This window comes from Humulus lupulus, chromosome 6 (genome assembly GCF_963169125.1).
Source record: "Humulus lupulus chromosome 6, drHumLupu1.1, whole genome shotgun sequence".
Classification (NCBI taxonomy): Eukaryota; Viridiplantae; Streptophyta; class Magnoliopsida; order Rosales; family Cannabaceae; genus Humulus; species Humulus lupulus.
In genome coordinates this window covers 37,728,561-37,753,217 of record NC_084798.1, presented here as the reverse complement: position 1 = coordinate 37,753,217, position 24,657 = coordinate 37,728,561, and positions in this window count along the sequence as shown.

The following is a 24,657-nucleotide window of genomic DNA, read 5'->3' as shown; positions in this document are numbered from 1 at the left end:
TGTGTCCCATTTTTTAATCTACTCAGAGGCAACAAAAAATTTGAATGGACAGAGGAGTTCGAGTAGGCTTTTCAAGCGCTAAAACCCCACATGACCGCCAATTTTTTCCAAGTCGATCGAAGGAGAAACTTTGTACATCTACTTAGCAATAACAGAGTATGCTGCTAGAACTGTTTAAATAAGAGAGGAAGACGACATTCAAAAAGCAGTGTACTACGAAAGCAAAAGGCTAGTGGGAGTAGAACTACGAAATCCACCCATAGAGAAATTGGCTTATTGCTTGATACTGGCATCTAGAAAGCTGCGACCCTATTTTCAGGCTCACCCCATCATAGTGCTTACCGATCAGCCACTACGGTAAGTCTTACAAAAACCAGAAGTCGCTGGTCAGCTACTAAAATGGGCAGTCGAGTTAGGAGAATTTGAAATTTCCTATGCACCACGAACAGCTATAAAAGGACAAGCCCTAGCGGATTTCATTGCAGAATTCACCGGACTCCCTGCCAGCAAACCAATGATAGAGACTGATGATCAAAATCAATGCCCTACCTGGAAGTTGTTCGTACATGGATCTTCCAACGAGCATAACGCAGGGGCAGGGCTGATTTTAATCCCACCCAAGGGACATCGGTTTCATTGTGCGACCATATTCAACTTTACGACCTCCAATAATGAAGCCGAATACGAGGCGTTGCTCGCAAGATTAATACTAGCCAAAGATATGGATATAAAGTCAATAGAAATATATAGTGACTCCCAACTAGTAGTTAATCAGATTATGGGAGAATATCAGGGTAGGGGTTTCAAGATGGCTGCTTATTTGAACAAGGCAAAGGATTTATTGGCATAGTTTGAGAAGTATACTCTCCAGCAAGTACCTTGCGATCATAATTCAAACACCGATGCCTTAGCCAAATTAGCAAGCGCTAAAGATGCTGACGCTTTGAGCATAGTACCAGTAGAATGTTTGTTGGCACCAAGCATTCAAGTGGAAGAATCCTTGTTAATGGTACAAGTGTCAGACACATGGATGACTCCTATCATTAAATAACTCGAACAAGGAGTATTACCGGCAGATAGGAATAAGGTGAGGACGCTTCAAAGACAATCAACTTGGTTTATTTTGGTCTATAGAGTCTTGTATAGGCGTGGATACTCAATGCCTTTACTACGGTGTGTCTCTAAGGAAAAAGCTAAGAACTTGATGCAAGAAGTACATGAAGGTTTCTATGGAGATCACGACGGGGGGCAAAGTTTGTCAAAGAAAATTCTACAGCAAGGATACTTTTGGCCTACCATGATCGAAGACTCTATGGAATTTGTTAAAAAGTGTGATAAGTGCCAAAGATTTTCCAAAATATCACGAGCAGCCCCAAATGAGCTTAAACAGATGCAAAGCCCATGGCCATTTGCAGTCTAGGGAATGGACTTGATCGGGTATTTGCCTACGGGAAATGGGAATGTCAAGTATGCAGTTGTTGTCGTTGACTACTTTACAAAGTGGGTCAAAGCTGAGCCACTCGCAACAATCACAACCAAGAAAGTATTGGATTTCATCGTCAAAAACATTATGTGTCGATATGGGTTGCAGAAAAAATTGTCTCAGATAATGGCACACAATTTGACAGTGACCTTTTCACTGATTTCTGCGAATGGCACAGTATTACAAAGAGTTTTTCGTCAGTTTCCCATCCACAAGACAAAAAACACGTTGAAGTTGTTAACAAAACTCTAAAGGACACACTAAAGAAAAGGCTTGAAGAAGCAAAGGGGGCATGGCTAGAAATATTACCAGAAATACTTTGGTCGTATAGAACATCTCACCAAACAGCAACAGGCCATACACCATTTTCCTTGGCCTATGGGTATGAAGCCATGTTACTTGTTGAGGTGGATCCACCATCACATAGAAGGAAAACATACGATCAGAGCATGAATAACCAATTATTAATAGAGTCTTTTGAATTGGTCAACGAAAGACGCGAGCAGGCTCAAGTTCAAGTTGCAGCTTACCAGCAAAAGGTCGCTTAATATTTTAACTCTAAAGTACGCGAAAGAAAGTTTGACGTGGGAGAATTGGTACTTAGAAGAGTTTTTCTCAACACTCGTGACTAGAATGCTGGAGTACTAGGCCCGAATTAGGAAGGTCCATATCGAATTGAAGAAACCCTTCAACCAGGCACATATAAACTTGCTCGCTTAAATGGAGAACACCTGTACAAGTATTATTAATGAACAATTCATTTTAAAGAGTTGGCTTGTATTAATTTTACTTTTTACAAGTTTGTGAACAAGGGCTGGTCAGATAATGATTGGTCGCTTATAAGTGTAAGATCAATTTGATCACTCGTACATACACGATTTTGTCCATTTACTACGAGAAATAAAAGGAACTGTTCACAACCAGTTATTCTTGCAAATTATTGTATTTATTACAATTACTTGCTCATTACGTGTGTTGTTTTGCTATATTATCATTAGTTGTTTATAAAGTACGCGAACCGTAAGGTTAGAACATGACTTGGTCATGGCAAGTGACCGAGAACCTTAAGCTCTTCAATCACTTGGGGGGCATATAAGATACTAAGTGAGCAAAGCATATCAACAGACATATGTAAACACACGAGCAAAATAAGGGAAAGCATACTACGACACTTAGAGTATTTTTCAAAAAAATTAGTTAATTTTGTGAAATCTTAACAAAGTGTTATGCTAAGTTTGGTCATACGAGCAGATGTTATAATAACAATGAGTATATTATAATATCATAATGAAATTTCTGTACACCGTGAGAAATTTCTGCTCGGATGTAATTAAAATATTAAAAGGAAGAAGCTGCCTTAGGCAGCAAAATTGTCTTAACATTACAAACCGTTGTTAGCATGTTTTAATTAAATGAATAAAAAAGTTATTGTACAACTGGAGGAGGGTCTTGCTGAGACTTTTGGTAAACTAATGTTCCAGCATCTTCTTCAACACCATCAATGCCTATCGCCAGAGAGATTTCAGGAGAATCCGAGGCATTCTGGGCATTCCTTTCCTCTTCTTGGCGAGCAGCGCACTTTGCGAGTTCAGCTTGTCTCATTTGCTCAGGAAGATAATCGAAATTTGCCTCTGGATTGTTCCTCCAAAACAAGTAGAAGCAGTTAAAGGTAGCTCCTCAAAACCTCTCTAGGTTTTGGGAATTTGTCTCCTCGAGCAGCTTAAATCGTTCCTCCAGACCAGTAGCCTCCATCATGCTGGCCTCCAGATCTTCTTGAAGCTTGGCTGCTTCTTTATAGTTAGTTTTTGAAGATTCTTTAAACTTATCCTTGGCAGCAACGACTTTGGCCAGCTATTCTTGCCTCCTCTTCAGCTCCTTAGTCAAACTGGTGACTTTGCCTTCAACCGCCTTAACCTTCTCCTCGCAGGCTTTGATCTCCTCAGCATGTTTTGCATCAACCTCCTTGGTGCGACGCCAGCCATTGTTCATGGTTAGGACACCCTGCGAACAGTAGAAGAATGAATTTTTTAGAGCTAATCAAAGGAAATTTTGTTCAACTAAAACAAAATACAGAAGAAACTTACACTAAGTAGTTCGTTGAACCCAGGAGCAAGGACCTGGCTGGGTTTCAACACAGGAACACAGGAAAAGGCCTCCTGGCTGCGACGATGCTTAGACAATCTCTGTAGCTTGTCGTTTGTTGAGATATAAGCATTACTCAATAAATTTGCGGCCAAAGATCTTTCTGCCTGGTTGGTGGAAGGAACAGTGTGAGGAGGAGGAGGCGTAGTTGATTTAGAAGGAGTAGGAGTTGGAGGGTCCTCTGGTTAAGCTCTTTTTTGGAGGGCTCTCCACTACTTCTCCAGGGCGTTGTCTACTCAACTTCTTCCTGCTCGGAGGAGCATTTGCAGAGGTGTACATGTTGAAAGCTTCGTCAGATGGCATGATTGCAAAAAAAAAAAAAAAACGAGCAAATATGTTAAGAAATAGTTTGGCGCAATAAAGGAATAACATAAAGAGAAATTCTAAGTAGTATACACAAACTATTATTACTGGTCGTTACATTATCTAAAGAACTACTGCTACACTCACTATCTGCCTCGAAGAAGTCCAAGCAAAAACTACTGGTCATAAATTTAAAGTTGCCATCCCTATTGAATAAATGACAAGGGATGGGCATATTATCTAGGAGTGAGAAATCTATATCATTTTTGTCTGAAGATTCAAGTATAGGGCCAGTGTATTCAGGTAGTTTTTATTTTCCCCTCCCACGTTGGGTAGGGGTATTAGCAGCTCGAGTGCTAGGAGTTGGTTCTCGGATGGTCACTCTCGTTGGTCGCCGCCTCTAGGGTTGTGACACATCTTGCTGGCCAAGGCTGCGACTCTTATCTCCATCTTTGGAGTGGGGTCTGGTTGATACCATGGACCTAGATGCAAAACAAGAAAACCAAGGACAAGGAAAGACGAAAAAATTACAAGTTAAAGGTCGATCAGAGATGAAAAGTTTACCTCCTCGTGTGAAGGCCAGGTTGTTAGCAACCAAGTCGGTTGTAAGGAAGAAATCTTGGAAGTACCTTCATACATTGGACTTATAGGTAATATCACTTAAGAATGTGCGAGCAAATTCTTGGTGGCAAAAGTGGAAGAACCCCGTGTTTTTCTGGTTGGGGTTGGATTTGAGATCGAACAGATAGTTGATCTCATGTGGAGTAGGCACAGTCCATTTTTTGTGGTTGTATAGGATATAGAGTGCTGAAAATACTCTATATCCGTTGGGTGTTATTTGGAAAGGGGCAACCTCGAAATAATTGGCCACCCCTCGGAAAAAATCGTGCACGACCTAAGTTTGATTGGTTGTGTGGAGGACTGGTCGTAGGGTTTGATTGTGAAGTCGAAGGCTCAGGAAAAGGCAATGAAGGCCGTTCTTAATCCTCGAACACCAAAGCAAGAAGATCGTCATCTATTGGTCTCTCACCTCCTCAGGGAACATGCATGAATATCTGAGAAGAGCAAAAGGGAAGTGAGAATCTATGACTAATAGATAGAAGAAAGAGAAAAGTAAGGATAACGTTGCTCGTGTATAAAAGGTAAGCTTTTATACGACCAGTAGCATCCTAAAAAAAACACAATAAACATGCGACTAGTTTAAAAAAACAGATCAAACAGTGAATGTGAAAAGTTTTTTCAGAAAAACTTTTTAACTCCAAAAATAGGCGGGAAAAACCCAGTTTTTCTGAAATACTCAAAATCGAATTTTTACTTCGGTTTTTGACCCGAAATCAATATTCCTATACCCCACATTACTTTTCAAACATTGTCTAGTATTTTATACTGCATAAACTCCTTATTCTAGTATACTTATTCTATGTATGTTTGTTTAAACCCGATTACCCAAAAATTTCTCAGGATCAGTAGAAACCCAGTTAAGAAAATTTGTGAATCAAGACCAGAATACATAAAAATTTCTACAAAAATGAGAGGGTAGATTCGAAAACTTACTTGGATACAGATTGCAGGAGAAAACAAGAAGGTTTTGCTCGGAGTTGCTCGAAGACGTCTCGAATCAAACTGGAATCTCTGGGTTTTCTTGAAGGTTTGTCTGAGTTCTTGTAGAGAGAGAAGGTTAGGGTAAAAAATGAAAAAGATGAAAAGGCTTATATTTATACTGCTCGGGGCGTTAATAAAAGGATCTGATGGGAATGGGATTTCGATGTACGAGGAATTGCAATAACCATCAAAACATTTTTGGGAAATTGTAAAGGTCATAATTACTTGCTTTTTCGAAAAAGTACAGATAGATGTGACAGGTTAGATTGATTGCTGGTCGAGTAAGTTTATTAAATGTAGATCGCATTAAAATAAACTTGGGGGGAAAATTTTTACCCAAAAAATACTTACTTACTGACGTGGCAAAATTAGTACGCACGTGGGTTGCACATCACTACTTAGTGATTACATCCAGGTCGACCAGCGACCAGAAGAGACGTTGCTCGATGGATTTAAGAAAGATGTTGAACAATACGGCAGAAAATGTGCTAACATATGCGACCAGTTCTGGTCGTGGTAACGAAGCTAGAGTTCAAATACAGTTAAAGGGATATAGATAGAAAGGATCAAACTTAGGCTAGAATAAGCAGAACTTAATAGAAACTTCTCAAACTTTCTCTCCCTCCCTCTTACACGTTCACTCTCTCTCTCCTTATCTTATGCTTTGAGGTTAGAGGAATTCTGGGAGGAAAATATTGGTTTAGGCTGGGCATTTAGCTGGAAATCTGGGGGAAACTACGCTAGGATCAGTACAAGAATTGCTGAGCAGTTAAGCTATCAAGTGAGGTAAGATTTTAGATTCTAATTGCTGAATTCTGGTTGGGTTTTGTTTTGTTATGTTTAGAGATACTTGGATTAGCTTCTGAATTTGGATTTTAGGGAGAATTGAACTGGTGTTATAGGCTATATGGGTTGCTTTTAAAGTAGTACTGAGAATTCTGAACCTGGTTTTTGCTAGGGTGTATGACTAGGTTGAATTTTGAGGCTGTAGTTGGGCGAAAAACGTAGAGAAACCCATGGATTTCTGGGTTCATGGGGGCGTGCCATGGCCCTCGTTCCCCAGAAGGCCATGGGAGGCTTGCTAATCTGTGGGCACGCCGTGGCCCGCCTCCCCTAAGACAAGAGGCTGGCGCCTCTAACTTGAGGTGCGCTGCAACCCTTAGGGCCAGGTCGCGGCCCGCCTTGTCAGCCATAGCCTAGGTTGGTTTTTAGGCTCGGAGAGGCTCAGGGATTTAAACCTAAGCGCTTGGGACAAATTCTACTACCTGGTTTTGTATAATTTGAGGTCCCAAAGGTTAGTATTTGATTCCAAAGCATTTAATTGGATTAGATTATGATAATTATCCATTGTCGCTTGTGACTAGGGTTATCGTTAAGGCTCAGGAATGAGGATTGTTCTCGGGACTGCTCTAGATCCTTTGCTCGGGACTCGAGGTAATAAAACTGCACCCAAGTGGTTGTGAATGGGACTGAAATTCCCTGTAAATGAACATATGTGTTCTGTAATTTATGTATTTGTTATGTGTAATGTGAAAGTACGGCCTAAGGGAGCTAGGGCTGATGAAGCGTACTGAACGCAGCTCGGCCTAAGCGAGTCGGGATCACCTAAATAACCAGAGGGCTCGACCTAAGGGCGTAGACACCTAAATATTTGTATTAAAGATTGAGTTATATGTTTACTATTGCCTAATTTATTGCTTGCACTTTGTTGTTGGTTTAACTAGTTGGTTTAAAGTTTACTATGCACTTTCTGTGTTATCTATGCTTGTTGATTAAGGTTTTCTTGCTGAGCCTTGGCTCACAGTTGCTACGTGGGGCAAGTAAAGGCAAGGGAAATCTGGACCAACCATGAGCTAGAGAGCTTTGGGGGTGAAGTGTACATCTGTAGCTGCTCGACCGCCACGGCCGAGGGAATTACAAGGACTAGAGCTCAAACTTTTATTTTGCCATTTAGACTAGCTCCTGTTGTATTAACTTTTGTGGGTTGTATCCGCCATGTAAATATTAATTTTGGGATTTCATGTATCAAACTCTTATTTTAATAAAAACCAACCATTTTTCGATCAAAATCTTTTAACCCTAACCTGTCACTTGACTTTAGTAACATGTTTATGTTCAAACAACTTGATTAACAAGTCTTGCACTATTCTAAACACACAATTTAACGGTCTTGGTTATCCATGGTGTTACAACATTTCGAGCCAATCTTCAGCCGCATAGGGGTCGGTTGTCCCTTCAAAATATGGAGCATGCTGCTTACGGAAACGCTCGTAAACTGGCTCTATGTACTGATCTAGATAAGGCGCATAATTTTCCATCGGCTATCCCCCATATGGATATCCTACATTCTGCTATTGCTGGGGTGCTTAAGTCGCTGGCTGAGGCTGTAGCTGAGGTTGCGGTTGAGGTTGCGGCTAAGGTTGTCATTGTTGCTGCAATAATTCTTCTACTTGTTGTCGTAACCGGATAATCTCAGCGTTGTTGTCAATCAGAGGTGGTGCATTTCTATTAGCAGCAGCAGTGGCAGTACGTTTTCCCCTTCTTCAGACTGGAGGGACCTCGTGAGTCTCGTTGGCGGTGCTGGGGGCATTTTCGTTAGTGCGTGCAGGCCTTCGAAGTGACATATTCAACAAAGTTCTAATAGTTGAGAAAACATGTTAGAACTTACCCTAATAGTTTCTAAGGCAAAACTTAGTCTAAGCAAACATAACTTGCACCTATCAGTTATGATTTCTTATGAAAAATTATGTAAGCCATCTTTTATAAATTAGGGTGTGTTTCTATACTTAGACTATTAAGCCACCTTTATTATTTTCTAAGTTTGTTTCTAACCACCCTATATGACTTAACTCTCAGGCTCAAAACTTGTCGTTGTTCCAAAGTTAACCATATTGAGGGAGGGCTGGGATCAGTAAAAATTTTCCCACTACTCTGGCCCCCTATACTCTCAATACAGAACCTGGTTCATTGATTTGTATCTACCTTCATCGAACTCAGTCATTATTTATTGAATTTATTCTAAGTTAATTATGATTTAAAAAATAATAATAAATTCATACATGCCATTCAAAAATAACAACTTTATTCATTTGGAAAAAGATTTTTCACTTATTACAATAACAATTCAAAATAAATAAAGATACAATACTAATAATAACTAGGGTAAAATTTCTAAAAATCAGGATCTTCTACATCTGACCCGTCATCTAGCATATCATCAGTTATTTCCTCATAATCATCAATATCATAAGCCTCGAAACTACCACAGGGAATATTCATTAGGATATTATTCTTTTGTTCATTGGTAAATTGAGTCTCAAACCTATAGGTAAACATAAGTATAAGAAAATAATATATCATGGCTACCGGTAAGTCATCTTCATTATCCATAGTTTCCCATAATTCTTCCAATTTTGAAACCATAGAAGGAAAATCCTTAAAAAGCCTAATTACTAGGACATATTGTTCCATGGCTCTCATCATAATTTGCCTATTGATTTGAAGGTGAACCATCTCCTTGTGAAATTTGACCAATCTTTGAGTAATTCTTTCTAGCACTCCTATTGTATCCCTTAGCTCTCTAACCCTTTTCAATGCCTTAATGGCAAGGATATCTTGATAATTCATAGCTCCATTCATTTTGACTAAAAACATATTAACTAAAACGTTAGATTTTAACATAAATATAATATTCATAACATAAACACTTACATTGGTAGTTAGATCCGGAACTTTTGTGTTTGTATCAAGGAGAACTTTATGCATAAGAACCGTGGCTCTGCTACCAATTGTAAAGACCTGACTAACTAAGAGACCTCCGACCTTTAAAAAATACTAATACATACCACTATCTTTTTGATATATAAATTAAATTAATAATAGAGTTTATTCTCTTGCTACTATTTAGAGGTAGGTTTAAACACAACTATAGTCTACGATAATGATAAAAATCTCAGGATTTTTTTATTTGCTATCTAAGCAACCATATTTCCCAAGCGACTACAAACATAAAAACAACATACATACATACATAACACATAATCATAGCATATAAAATCTAACTTATTTTCCTTACCAAAATCGGGGTATTGGAGACAAGTGCGGGATGGGAAACTCCTAAAACCAAACAGTAAAACCATAAGTTTCCTAAAGAAAATAGGATAAAAAGAAGATCTAAACCACCAAGATAAGAACTTACCGAAAACCTTAATTTTCAAAGAAATCAAACACCTTAGATAGCTTAGATTTTGATCTACACCTTAATACCGAAATCACACTCTAGCTTAGTTCCCAAGTGTTTAGAAAAGCTTAGATTTGAAAGCTTTTAACCCCAAAACCCTAGTGTTTCTCTCTAGAATGAATTTAGCAGCTTGGAGGCTCTGAGAAGTGTTTGAAAGATGATGCAAATGGCTGAGTGAAGGGTCCTATTTATAGAGTTCAAGGAGTGAAACTAACTCCCTTTAAAATGAATAAAAATGAAGTTTTCTGCTCAACAGATGCCCATAACTCGTTCAAAATCTTTCAAGAGCAAGTCCAAATTATTGAGGGCTGTTTCTAGCTTAGATTACACCTATAGGTGATATATCGTCTGCCCCATATTCCCAAGGCTCCATGGTTTCGTTCGTGCGAAGTTGAAGTATTTTTCGTGTCATCATAGGCGATATATTGGCCCCTATGGCTGCGACATATTTGCTTACGCTGATATATTAAACATGATTTTGCACACTTTCAGCACACTTGAAGTTGTTTAAAACCACCTTGACTGGGTAATATGAGATCCTCACATCTGAGGGAAGGTTCTAAACTTCCTAGGCTTATCCTTGATTATTTTATTCATCTAAAATCCTTAAATCCTTAATAAAAATACATGTGATAAATGTCACATCTTTAATTATTCTATCTAAACTTTAGGTTATAATAAATAATATTTCTAGGACCAACTTCAATAATCAAACCTTATGATAAAATTAATATTTCTAAACTATAGATTAAACTTATATAATTCATAACTATCTCTATGAGTTTCCAAATAAATCTTGGCTTGAACCAATAACCATGAAAACTAAAATACTACAGCACAAGGTACTACTATCTAACCAAGTAAAATTCTGAGATGCTACATGGTTGGATTTTATCCAACAACAAGGTTAAATGCTACATGCGTGCTAGTATGACTGATGTACTCAGAAAAAAGCATGAAGACATGGAAACTGCATATGAGATATGGGAGTATCTTCAAGCCTTGTTTGGGCAACAGTCCGATTAATGCAGATAAAAGGCTACTAGAGTGTAGATGAACATGAAAATGAAGAAAGGAGTTTCTGTCAGAGAGCATTTTCTTAACATGATCAATACAATGCATGATGCGGGCAGATGTTTATGGAGTAACCATTGATGAGAGGACTCAAGTTAGCCTGATTCTTGAATCACTCACACCAACTTTTTCCACATTTATTACCAATTATGTTATGAACAAGTTGGAGTACAATATAACTCAACTGTTAAATGAGTATACAATTATACCACAAAATTTAATATGATTAAATTAATTTTCAATAAGAATTAATTTTACAAAATTATTAATATAATTTTATTTGCCATTAAATATTATTTCATAAATAATATTGAAATATTATTTCACAAATAATATTAATTTGTGAGATTAAAAATAATACATTATTATTTTTAAATATTTCATTTTAATACCAAAACCCTTCCTCTATGTTATCGAGCTAGTATGGGGACAGTATGGACCCGTAGTTCTAAGCTCCAATAATTTAATTAATTTCAGTAACTCTTAGTTCCATTAATTAATTTATTAACTATGAATTATTCCACTAGAAATTCATAGTCGAGCTCTCAAAACTACAGTCTTATAATATTAGAAGCTATAACTATAAAGTCGTCCATTGATTTAGTCATTACATGAGCTATGACCCTCTACTAGTTGTTCATAATTAAAGCTAGGTCTTAATGTCCATTAACCTCTCTAATTATGTCTTTATCAATTAGTTCCATTGATCCTCTAAAGAACATTATTCTATAAATTTAATTATAGAATGAAATTTCTGTCCTTTAATAGAATTTGAGCGCTCTATGTTCAAGTCCCAAATCAACACTAAAATGAACAACTAATATGCTTTCATTTAAGTAAGGAGCAAATTCCATATCTGCGAAGTATGTTCCCAGCAACTTATAGTTCTATGACTCCAAGAAATCAGGAATTCAGTCGTAGGAATATTAAGCCTTACCTGATAAGTCAAAAGTCATAAAAGCTCAAATAGGAGTTCATTACTAACTTCAGGACTGAGGTCAAGTTTCAAACGACCATCGATTGATGAATGTTGAACTTCTATATTTTAACGGAGATTATCATAAGTTCTTTCTTTCATTGTGTCCTAGTCCAATACAACCTATATTGTATACAGGACCTCTATATCTTTATGTCACTACACTTAACAGTTTGGATAAACTGTTCTATCTTAAACATAAGATAGACCGCACTCATAATCTTTATGAAATAAAGCTCCCACTTTAGTTAGTGATTACGAACAATTTTTATATTATTATTTCGAATTAAATCATCTTGTATATATATCATTATACATATACTTAATTCAAGACCACATCAATAATATTGGATCTTCATGATAAATGACATGTATAATTAAATACAAATATGAGTGCCAAAATATTAACTTTATTTAATTAACAGTAATCGTTCATACAGAAATACGCTTTAAGGGCACAAATCCCAATATGGGGCGTATTGGTTTGGATAGGATTAATAGATTAGTAAATGAGGGTCCTTTAAGAGAATTAATTGTTGGTTCTCTTCCAGTTTATGAATCTTGTCTGGAAAGCAAGATGACCAAAAGTATTTTCTCTATAAAAGGTTCAAGAGCCATAGAACCACTCTAACTCTATGGCATGTGTGGTCCACTTAATGTACAAGTGAGAGATGGGTTTGAATACTTCATCACTTTTATTGTTGAATATTAAAAATATGGTTACCTATATTTAATGCAAAATAAATATGAAACTTTTGGAAAGTTTAATGAATTCCAAACAGAAGTTGAAAAGCAATTACGTAAATTACTAAAAGTTCTATGATCTAATCGAGGATGAGAGTACTTGGATTATGAATTTGAGGATCACTTGCGTGAGCATGGAATTCAATCCCAACTCACTGCACCTGGAACGCCACAGTAAAATGGTGTTTTAGAAAGAAGGAACATGACGTTATTAGACGTGGTTAGATCAATGATGATTTATTCATCATTGCCACTGTCATTCTGGGGATATGCAATTCAATGTGCAATGTACATATTGAATGGTGTTCCATCCAAGTCTATCTAGAAGACACTGTTAGAACTATGAAATGTTACCAAAGCTAGTTTACACCATTTTCATTTTTGGGGGTGTCCAGCACACGTGCTGTAAGGAAAGACTGGAATCATGCACTAATTGTGCATGTTTGTAGGGTATTCCAAAGAGACTAAAGGTGGTATACTCTATAGTCCAAAATAAAATAAAATATTTGTGTCGACAAATGCTACTTTTCTTGAATATGACTATATTAACAACCACAAGCCTCGTAGTAAGGATGTACTGGAGCAGATGGTCTCAGATCAAGTAAATAGATCACCAACTATTCGCAATGAACAATGACAAGAAGAAGCCACAAGTTCTAGTTAGAATAATAGAGAGATTTGTCGTAGTGGGAGGTTTGCCAGATAACCAATTTGCTATGAACACGAAGTTCAAATGCTTATGTCTGACACAAACAAAGATGTTCCATTGACATATAAAGATACAAAGAGAGATTCTAACAAAGGAAAATGGCAAGACACCATGAACCTAGAAATGGAATCGATGTATTCCAATTCCTTCTAGATTCTTGAAGATCTACCATAAAATGTTAAATATATTGGTTGCAAATGGATATTTAAGAAGAAAAGAGGAGCGGATGGGAAAGGGGAGACTTTCAAAGCTAGGCTTGTAGCCAACGGCTATACTTAGAGAGAAGGGGTTCATTACGAAGAAACGTTTTCTCTTGTGGCCATGCTGAAATCTATTCGCATGCTATTGTCCATAGCTGCTTGCGTGGATTATGAGATATGGAAAATGGATGTTAAGACAACATTTCTGAATGGCTATCTTGATGAGACCATTTATATGTCTTAACTAGATGGGTTCAAAGTAAAAGGTCAAGAGAAAAAGGTTTGCAAGCTTCTTAGGTCCATTTATGAGTCAAACAAGCTTCAAGATCTTGGAATCCGAGATTTGATGACACAATCAAAACATATGGTTTTGAACTAAACGTTGATGAACCTTGTGTCTACTAAAAATAAAATCAAAGATGGCATATTGGTCTTCTTAGTTCTTTACGTCAATGATATTCTACTTATTGGAAATGATGTAGAAACATTAATAAAAGTATTGAAAGGGCTAGCTGAACAATTCCAAATGAAATATTTGGGAGATACAAACCATGTTCTGGGTATCCAGATCCTCTGGGATCGACATAATAAAGTTTTTGCTATGTCTCAAGCAACTTATATTGATAAGGCACTGAAACATTTCAGTTTGCTAAATTCCAAGAAGGGTGATTCGCCAACCCGTCATGGAATTATCTTTTCTAAAGAATAGTGTCCTAAGACAACTCAAGAAGAGGAGGATATGAGATAGTATCCCTACACCTCTGCAATAGGTAATCTGATGTATGTCATGTTGTGTACAAGACCTGACATTTTTTATGCAATAGGGATAATCAGTCGTTATCAATCCAATCCCGGATTGAGTCATTGGGTTGCAGTAAAGAATATTCTCAAGTATCTTAGGAAAACTAGAAAATATATTCTTGTATATTCAGATGGTGACCTGAACCCCACTGGTTACACTGATTCTAATTTTCAATCAGACAAGGATAGTCAAAAATCAATTTTTGAATCAGTGCTCACACTTGGTGGAGGAGCTGTAGTCTGGCGAAGTATCAAACAAACCAGTATTGCAGATTTTACCATGGAAGTAGAATACTTAGCGACTTGTGAAGTAGCTAAGGAGGTTGTGTGGCTCAAAAACTTCTATTCTAATCTTGAAGTAGTTCCAGACATGGATAAGTTACTGGTCATGTACTGTGACAACAGTGGGGCGATAGGTAACTCAGAGGAACCAAGGAGTAACTAGAGGGAAAAGCATATCGAGAGAAAGTATCAATTGATCAGGGATATTGTTCATATAGGAGATGTAGCTGTTATGAAGATAGTTTTAGAACATAACCTTGCAGATCCTTTTACTAAGACTTTAGCTACCAAGTCCTTTAAGGATCATTTTAGAAACATGAGTTTGAGAGAGATGCCTCATTTACTTTAGGGAAAACGGGAGATTTTTGGGCATTGTGCCCTTTAAAGCATGTGTTGAACAATCTTTTATGAAATAAATAATTAAAATGATTTTTTTTGCATATATTGATTGTTTATTATTATTATTAGAATAATATTATATGAATATTAGAAAATTCTCAAATTCATTATTGTGACTACAATCTTGTATTGATATGAGAGGATTAAGATTGTAGGGAACAAATTTAAATAGTTCGCAGTAAAACAAAGTTATATGGAATCTTTGGATTAAATACTGTAAGTACGATTCACTAGTATTATGAATACATGTAATCTAGATCTAGATTACTAATGTAGTAGGGCATTTTAGTGGAGATACTTTGTATAAAGTGGTTATACATGAACAAGATCCGATATGTTATTAGTACTTAACTAAATACAATTTGTTTTATAAATATTAATTAAATATATCAATAAGATGATCATATACAAGTTGATCCTAATCCTGAAGTTATTATGAACTTCTGTTTATGTCATTTGAGTTCTTTGATTCACTCGTTATGGTTTGTCAAAATGATCAGGCTGAAAGCTTGTGTTTTGAGAACTCATTGGTGTAAATTGTTGGGGACATAATATACATATATGAAATCTATACCTTTATGAGAGGAATCAAATAATGGCTCTCTTAAGGGTTAGCTTTTGGAACTGAAAGGTTATTGATCTCAAATTCATAAAACAATTTATGAATTAACCTTCACTAGTAAAGTTAATGGTACTTAAGGAAACAAGATATAATTAAAAATGTAAAACGATATTTGAACCCTACTTTAACTATGAACCATTTATAGAGGATTGAATTGAATGTAATGATTCAAATGAGGCATGCTTTTTATATTTAAAAGGTACTCAATAAATAAATGTCTATAATTACAAGAGTGTAGTCTCATATTTTAGTTGAATAATATTGATATTAATAAATTAAGGTTATTATATTAAAGAGTGTTAATTAATAATCTAAATTTATTGGAGCTTGAAATTATAGGTTCATAGGTCCTTGAGGTGGCTCTATCAACACTATTCAAGGTAAGAGTTAAAATAGGGAAAAATCAGAGAAATGACATATTTGGAAGAAATTTGTTCGTCGGGGTTAAATATGTAAATAAGACAAATTAATTATTTAATATATTAATTTTCGAAAAATATTTTTTAATTATGTATTTTGAAATTGTCATTTAAATATTTAAGATAATTAATTTTGAATTAATTAGTTTTATTTATTTAAATAATGTGAAAAGATAATTAAGATGATTCAAAACTGGTTTGAATTAATTTGAAATTTATTCATTAATTAATCTGATAAGATTAGTCATCAGGTTTAGATATTTTTGAATAAATGATTATTAAATAGAAGTGGTAAAGACACATATCCCTAAAAATGGATATGCTAACTATGATTGGCGTGTGACTAGGTCCAAGACAAGTCTTCGATATTTCTTTTATTTATTTAATTAATTATTTAATAATTGGTTTATAATTTTAATTTTGAATTTATTATTCTTTTATAAATCTGCATGGTAGAAAATTAGTTCTCAAGAAGTAGAGAAGAGATTCTAAGAGAATTCTAAGTCTTTCACACAAAGAGAAGAATATGTCGTAATATTTTTCCTATCTTCGAAAATTGTCTCAAACCTGAAAATTCCAAGATCTCATGTGTTGAGAATATCTTGAAAATTAGAAAATTCCCACCATAACTCTACGTGCCCACACACGTCTTGATGTGTAGGGATACATCTTGGAAGATATTGGTCTGAGTATTTTTGGAGGGTGCTTTGGATTGGATGTTCATTGGAGATATAAAAAGACATCAATGATTCTTGATAGATCAACAACTTGTAAATCCTTATTTTTTTTCCATCTCATTGATTAATGTTTGCATATTAATGGATTCGATTATTTAAAGTTTGTTTGAATAATTTTTTTTTGAAATCCCTGGGCCGACCACCCCATCATTCTGCTGCGCACATGGTAAACCGATTACCAACAATAACATGGAAGTATATGTCGATGACATGTTAGTAAAATCGAGAACAATTGGGGAGCAAGTCAAAGACCTTGAGGAATGCTTTAGTATTTTGAAGAAATACCATATGAAGCTAAATCCTTTGAAGTGTTCCTTTGGGGTTGGTTCTAGAAAATTCCTCGTGTTCATAGTTAATGCATGATGGATTGAAGCGAATCCAGAGAAAATTCAAGCACTACTCGATATGAAGCCACAAACTAAGATCAAAGACGTTCAAGGTCTAATAGGAAGAGTGGATGCTCTTAGCATGTTTATTTCAAAATCAACGGACAATTGTGTCCCATTTTTTAATTTTCTAATGGGTAGTAAGAAGTTTGATTGGACAAAAGAATGCGAGCATGCATTTCAGGCCATCAAAAATCACATGGCACAACCTCCTATTCTATTCAATCCAATTGATGGAGAGACTCTTTACCTCTACCTAGCAGTCACTGAATATGCCGCAAGTGTAGTAATTATTAGGGAAGAAGATAAAGTGCAACATCTGGTATACTACATCAGCAAAAGGTTAATAGGAGTAGAATCGAGGTATCCGGCAATAGAAAAGTTAGCATATTTCCTTCTGATTGTGTCAAGACAACTTGGACCATATTTTCAAGCACATCCTATCACAATAATTACTGACCTGCCACTCAAGCAAGTTTTGCAAAAGCCTGAAGTAGCTGGTCGTCTACTAAAATGGGTTGTGTAGCCAAATCAATTTGAGATCACCTATCAACCATGAGTAGCAATAAAAGGGTAGGCACTTACATATTTTCTTGTTGAGTATACAAGACTATATACCAGTGAGCAGACCCCAGGAATGGAAAATCCAGAAAAGGAGTCACGTGTTTGGAATCTATTTGTAGATGGCTCATCTAACGAACACAACTCCGGGTAGGACTAATTATGGTCACTCCAGAAGGACATCGCTTTCATTTTTCACTACAATTCGGGTTTGTCGCCTCAAATAACGAAGTAGAATATGAAGCGTTGCTTGCTGAATTATAGTTAGGAAAGGACGTTACTGCACAATCGCTCGAAATCTATATCGATTCACAGTTGGTGGTAAATCAAATCCTAGTTGATTATCAAGCATGAGGATTGAAAATTGTTGCTTACATAAATAATTCTAGAGACCTATTGGCACAGTTTGACAAGTAAATTATACAACTGGTACCTCATAACCAGAACTCAAGCGCAGATCCTTTGGCGAAATTGGCAAGTGCAAAAGACACAGATATGCTAAATATTGTCCCGGTTGAGCTTCTAGAAGCTCCTAGCATACAAAAAACAGACTCCACAATTGTTATCCAAGTTGTCGATACATCGATGACGCCCATCATACAATATCTTGAGCAAAGACTCTTGCTTGCTGATTGGAACCAGTCAAGAAAGTTTATAAGGCAGTCTACTCGGTACATATTAATGGATGAGATTCTATATCGACGAGGGTACTCATTACCGCTCTTATGTTGTGTCACCAAAGAACTAATGTGAGAAGGTGACCACGCTGGGGGTAGAGTCTATCTAAAAAGGCATTAAGACAAGGGTATTTATGGCCGACCATGAACGAGGATGCAATGGAGTGTTGGGAATTGTGCCCTTAAAGCAATTGTAGTTGACAATAGTTTTAGTGAAATAAATGAATGAATTGAATTATTGTATATATGTAGCTTATGTACTATATTATTTTTAATAATATTAAGTAAATATCATAAGCTTCCCAAGTTCATCTATGTGGTCTCAATCTCATATTGGTATGAGAGGATCGAGATTGAGATAATGAACTTAAATAGTTAGCAGTAAAATAAAGTTATGGAATCTTTAGATTAATTACTGCTAGTATGGTCCACTAGTATTATGAATACATGTGACCTAGATCTGAGTTACTAGTGTAGAAGGGCGCTTTAGTGGAGGTACTATGCATGCTGAGAGTATGTAGAACTAGACCACATGTGATTTAATAATACTTGTTTAAATATTGTTTCGTAGTATTATAAAACACATCAACCGATGATCATATACAAACTGATCTTAATCCTAAAGTTACTATGAACTCCTATATATGTCATTTGATCTTTTTATTCATGCATTACAATTTGGAAGAATGATCAGGCTAAGAACTATTGTTTTGGGGACTCAATGATGTATATATGGCTTGGGACATAGCTTAAGAGACATGGAGTCTATATCTTATTATAGATTGAATGATGGTTCCCTATTGGGTTGGCTTTTGGAATTGAAAAGGTTATTGACGTCAAATTCATAATCAGATTATGAATTAACATTCACTGGTAAAGTCAATGGTACACTAGGAATCAAGATATAATTAAAAGGGTAAAACGGTAATTTTATTCCCACTTAATTATGAATCATCAATAGATGATTAATTTGTATGTAATGATTATATCAATGGACATTTTATGGTTACAATAAAGTACTCAGTAATTATATGTCTTTAATTCTCAAGTAAAAAGTCTCATATTTATAGTGGAATAATCATGAGATTAATAAATATGATTATTGAATCAAAGAGTTTTGGTTAATAATCTTTTATTTATTGTTCTTGGAATAATTGATCCATAGGTCCCCAGAGCAGATCTATCAACACTAATCAAGGTAAGAGTTGACACAAGGGTCAAACTGTGAATGAGCTATTTGAGAGAATATTTATTCTTCGGGATAAATGTGTAATTATGTGACAATTGAAGTTGCACAATTTATTATTGTATTTGTGCAATTTTTGAAATTGTGTAGAGATAGAAGAAATTGATTTTAATCAATTATTTTATTTAAGTGTGAATAGATAAATATGGATAGTCAAAATATGTTTTGATTATTATATTTATTTATTTAATATTAAGATGATAATAGAACTTTAAATTTTGAATTTTGAAATTTAAGTTGTTATCTTTTCCTTAAAAACATGATACCTTATTTGAATTGCTAATTATTATTTAATTAAAATAAAAACACATGAAAAATCAAATCACATTTTCAGGGATAGTGCCACACGCATAGGGCTTGGACTGCTCTATGCGTGTAGCACTACTGATGTGATCAGTTATTGGTTTTTTATTTTATTTTTAATTAATTAATCAAACATTTTAAAAGGGATTTTAAAATGGAATGTAAGACTTTGTATTTTATCATCATTAATATTATTTGAGATGATTATTTATTTATTTATTTATTATTATTATTATGATAATAATTTTTATATATTATATATGATAGAAAATAGAAACGACAAGTTTTACAAAGAAAAATCCTCTCTCTAGCCTATAATCAAGAGTCTCATGTGTTCAGAAGACTTTTGGTTCACAAAATTGATCTTTGTTCACTAGGTGCCCACCCATATCTCGAGGTGTAGAGAACGTCTTGGAAGGTCTAAATGTGAGTACTCTAGCGAGGATAGGAAGATCAAAATATATACGAAAAGATTCAATGATTCTTGATAGGCTACAAAAGGAAAATCATTTCATATTATTTTTACATATACATATTATATATTGATTAACATATTTCATATTAAAGGATCCTCATATAAAGTTGTTTTTATGAAATTTTTTTGTTGTATACAATGCTACCATTACTGCAATTAATCCTTGCATATGTTAATTACTGTACAGGTATCATATGCATATTTTTTATATTATGTGTAATATAAGAATGGATGGATGTTTATGTATGAATCGTTATGTTCTTAAGGGTTGGTTTTCATGGATTTTTTGGGTTAGGAAAAGTTCTTAAATTTTCTAGATATAGAAAAATTGTAAGCCGTTTTGGGGCATAACAATTTTGTAATTTTAAATTCTAAAATAAATTATGGTGTGGCCCGAGCCCCGAGCCCCGAGGCCCAAGCCTGCACCCACGACCCTGCGCCCAGAGCGCCTGCGCACCCTGCGGCCCCGCACCCAATGCGCCTATGCACCCCGCGGTCCCGCGCCCAACGCGCCTGCGCACCCCGTGGCCCTGCGCCCAGCGCACCTTCAGCCCTTTGCCCAGCGCCCCTCGCGCCTACACCCGACGCCTTTGCCAGCCGCCCACCATTGACACACCCATTAGGGTTTGTGTCATGCAAACCCTAATGGATATGTAATTATCCATTTGGGCCTGTTTAAGCCCAATATAAATAAAAGTGTTTTAATTATAATTTTTGAGTTAATTGTGGTGAGTCCAAATTCCAATTAGGCCTCAAAAATTGGTTTTTAAAACCCTGGTATCCCAAAATTTGAAAATGATGACGTGGCAATAAAAGTGACAAGTGGCAAGAAGTGACTGAGTTAAAGCTTTTAAATTAATCTGGTGATATTATTGATATGAAAATTGCTTATTTGGCTTGAAAGTGCTTTGTCCGACCAGAAAAGATACTTGACTGACCAGTCACCTGCTCCGACCGACCATATAGATGTTTGGCCGACCGGTGGAGTGCATGGGCGATCAGTCAAGTGCTTGGACCACCAGTGAGGCGCATGACCGACTGGTGGAGTGCTTGGCCGACCAGTGAAGTGTTTGCCCGACCAGTGGAGTGCATGGCCGACCAGTCAGCTATTTTGGCCGACCGGTCAAGTGTTTTGGCCGACTTTCTTCAAGGGGTGAAGTTGACTAACTAAACAGATTATTGTTATGCAAGTGAAACTCCAGCAACGACTTCGTCTAGAATCAGTCGTACCTATGCGGGAATCTCATAGATTGTCCCAAAGAATCGCATATTGTTGTATTTTAAATGTTATTATTAATTAAATATTATGAGAGTAACAGAAATATCCTAATTATTAGGGATTTCAGTTTGTACGATCCTGGGTCTATAAATACAGAGCTCATGGCATCATTGATTGGATTCAAATTCTGATTTTCCTATGAGAGTGTTTGTATCCTAAGAGAAATATTGTATTTTGTTCATTTACACGGAGGAAACTCAGTTGAATCAGGTTCATCTGATCTTTAGTGTAGATTCATAAATCATAACTCTAAGTGGATTAGGCTATTACCAACACATTGGGGCTGAACCACTATAAAAATTGTCAGTGTCATTTTTTCTCTTGAAGGTTTAGTGTAGTTTTGACGTCTACTCATCGTTGGCCAAAACCGTGGTCAACATTTTGGTGCTTTCATTGAGAGCCTGAAGAGAAAAACAGACAATTACCGTATTAATATGGCGCCCAAGAACACCAATGCAGCCTCCAAGAAGCCAGGTTGATCTAAAGAGCTTGCTAGATCAGAAGGTCCTGGCCCTCAAGACCATGAGACTGAGCCCAGGGTCTTGCTCGAGGAGATGACTCTAGAAGTTGAACAACTCTAGGAAGCCATGGGGGCCTTCCAGGAGGAGATGACGCAATTCAACGCCCAACAAGAGTCATTCGTTGGAGAGATGGCTAGACAGAAGGCTGCGTTTGAGCAGCAAAGACGGGAGTGGATGCCAGGAGCGAAGAGATCAGGTGACAGCAGGAGGAGGCCGATAGGCGATACTGCGAGGCTGTACTCGCTCTGGAGGTGGCTATGCAGTTGACCCAGACCAATGCCCAAGCTGTAGCGCGAGGAGCAGCTACAGAAGGAGCAAGGACTACAGATGCTAGTCGAAAAACCACAGACAGACCCAATTCTCGAGGACCGAACAGAAGCGGGAGTAACCCTCCTTGTCAGGAAGAGGATGGGGTTCGATTTGGCACTACCTCAAAGGGGGAACTCTAGAACCCCCTCTAGGAGCCACCAATCAGAAACTTCCAAATCTGGAAGTCACCGATTAGGCAGTAAAAAGACTCCACCCGGGCAGGAGCAAACCAGAACTCCTCGAGGTAAAGAAACTTCGCACTTCAAGGATGGGCATGGTCGTGATGAAGCTGATAGTCATCACACCGACCAGTCAAAGGAAAAGGATGGAAACGACCATCAAGGAGGAAAAGACTACCCGGCGCAGACAGGAAGGCCACCGCTGCATCCCAACCAACAGCGCAGTGGAAAGGAGCACATCCCGCGCGGTAAGCCTTCCGAAAAAACTCGGAGCACAGTGTTCGATCGATTGGAGAGGCATACCTCTCGGAAGGATTTAAGAGATGTCATTTCCGACAGAAGAAGGACCATCCCGGTCGAAGGGCGAGATCCGAACTGACCTACCAATCAAGTAGAAATACTTGATGAAGGTGTGCCGGATAGGAGCGCCCGACCAGGCGGTCCAGATATTGAGCCCCCAGCAGTGGCCCCAGGCATCCAGGCCTAGCTTGATGCATTGACGGCAGCAATTCAAGGTCTATCAAAACGACCTTCTGCAATCGATCCTGTAGACCACATGAGTGGTAGCCTATTCTGTGCTCGAATTAGAGCAGCCTAGCCGCCAGCGAAGTATAAAGCACCGGTACTACCAGTTTTACAGAAAAGGCAGATCTGATAAGGCATGTGGGGAAGTTCGAAGACCAAATGGAGCTGCTTGGAGTGAGCGATGACTATCGCTGCAGAGTTTTCCCCACTACATTGTCCGATACTGCCCAAGAGTGGTATTGGAAATTTAAGCCGAACTCCATTACTTCTTGGGAGAGTTTCAGGAAAGAATTTTGTAGACAGTTCAGCGCTGCTCAGACCCCTCCGGTTTATGCCAGTCACTTGGCAGATATTAAACAAGGGAAAGGTGAATCTCTCAAGAACTACATACAAAGGTTCATGAGAGAAGAAAACCGAGCAACTGCGGTTGGAGATGAGGGGAAGATGGTTGCCATTTCTTCTGGTATAATCTATCGGAGTCCTTTATGGGACAATATTCATTACAATCCAATTTCAACACTACAACAATTTCTTGACCGGGAGGACAAATATATGAAATTGGATTACGTGATTAAGAAAGGAGAGAAAGGCCTAAACAATCCGGGCGGATCAATTGATCCTCCTAAGAATGGTGAAAATGGACAAAGTGGTGGGAAGAAATGTGGAAATAACGGGTCTGACCGCCATGAGGAAAAGAAGGCTAAGTCGGGACCAAATGACAGGCCAACTAAGTATGAACCTCGATTCACCAATTACACCACTCTTTCGGCCAACCGAGCAGAGATATATCTGGCGATTCATCAAGAGATTCCCTACCGGAAACCCCCACCCATCAGGAAGGAGATGAGTAAGAGAGACTTGAATAAGTTCTGTCGTTTCCATGGAGACTATGGTCATGACACAAATGAATGTAATCATCTCAAAGACGAGATAGAGTTTCTCCTCCGGTCAGGGAAATTAAAAAAATATCGAGCAGAAAAGACCCAAGGAGAGGGAAGTAACAACAATCCTGGGTTTAAGCGACAGCGGTATCCACCCTTGCAACCCGAGCCTGTGGACTTCACTCTGGACACTATATGTGGGGGTCCACATCTGGCTGGGAATAGTAACATGGCAAGAGAGAGATATGCTCGAACACTCCGACATGAGTTAGATGTAGCATCGACGTCTGAGATCATGACTGTAGAGGAGCGACCTCCGAAAAGCCCACGGTATGAACGTGAGTCTCTCAATTTTATTGAAGATGATGCACGACACGTGAGATATCCTCATAATGACCCCCTCATCATTGCAGTCCAAATAGCAAACATGTAGGTGAAGAGATGTCTGGTCGACACGGGGAGCTCTGTGAACATCATTTACAAATCATCCTTTGAAAGGATGAGACTATCCATTAATGACTTAAAGCCATGCTCTCAGATCATTTATGGATTACTAGAGAAGGGTTGTCACCAACCGGAACG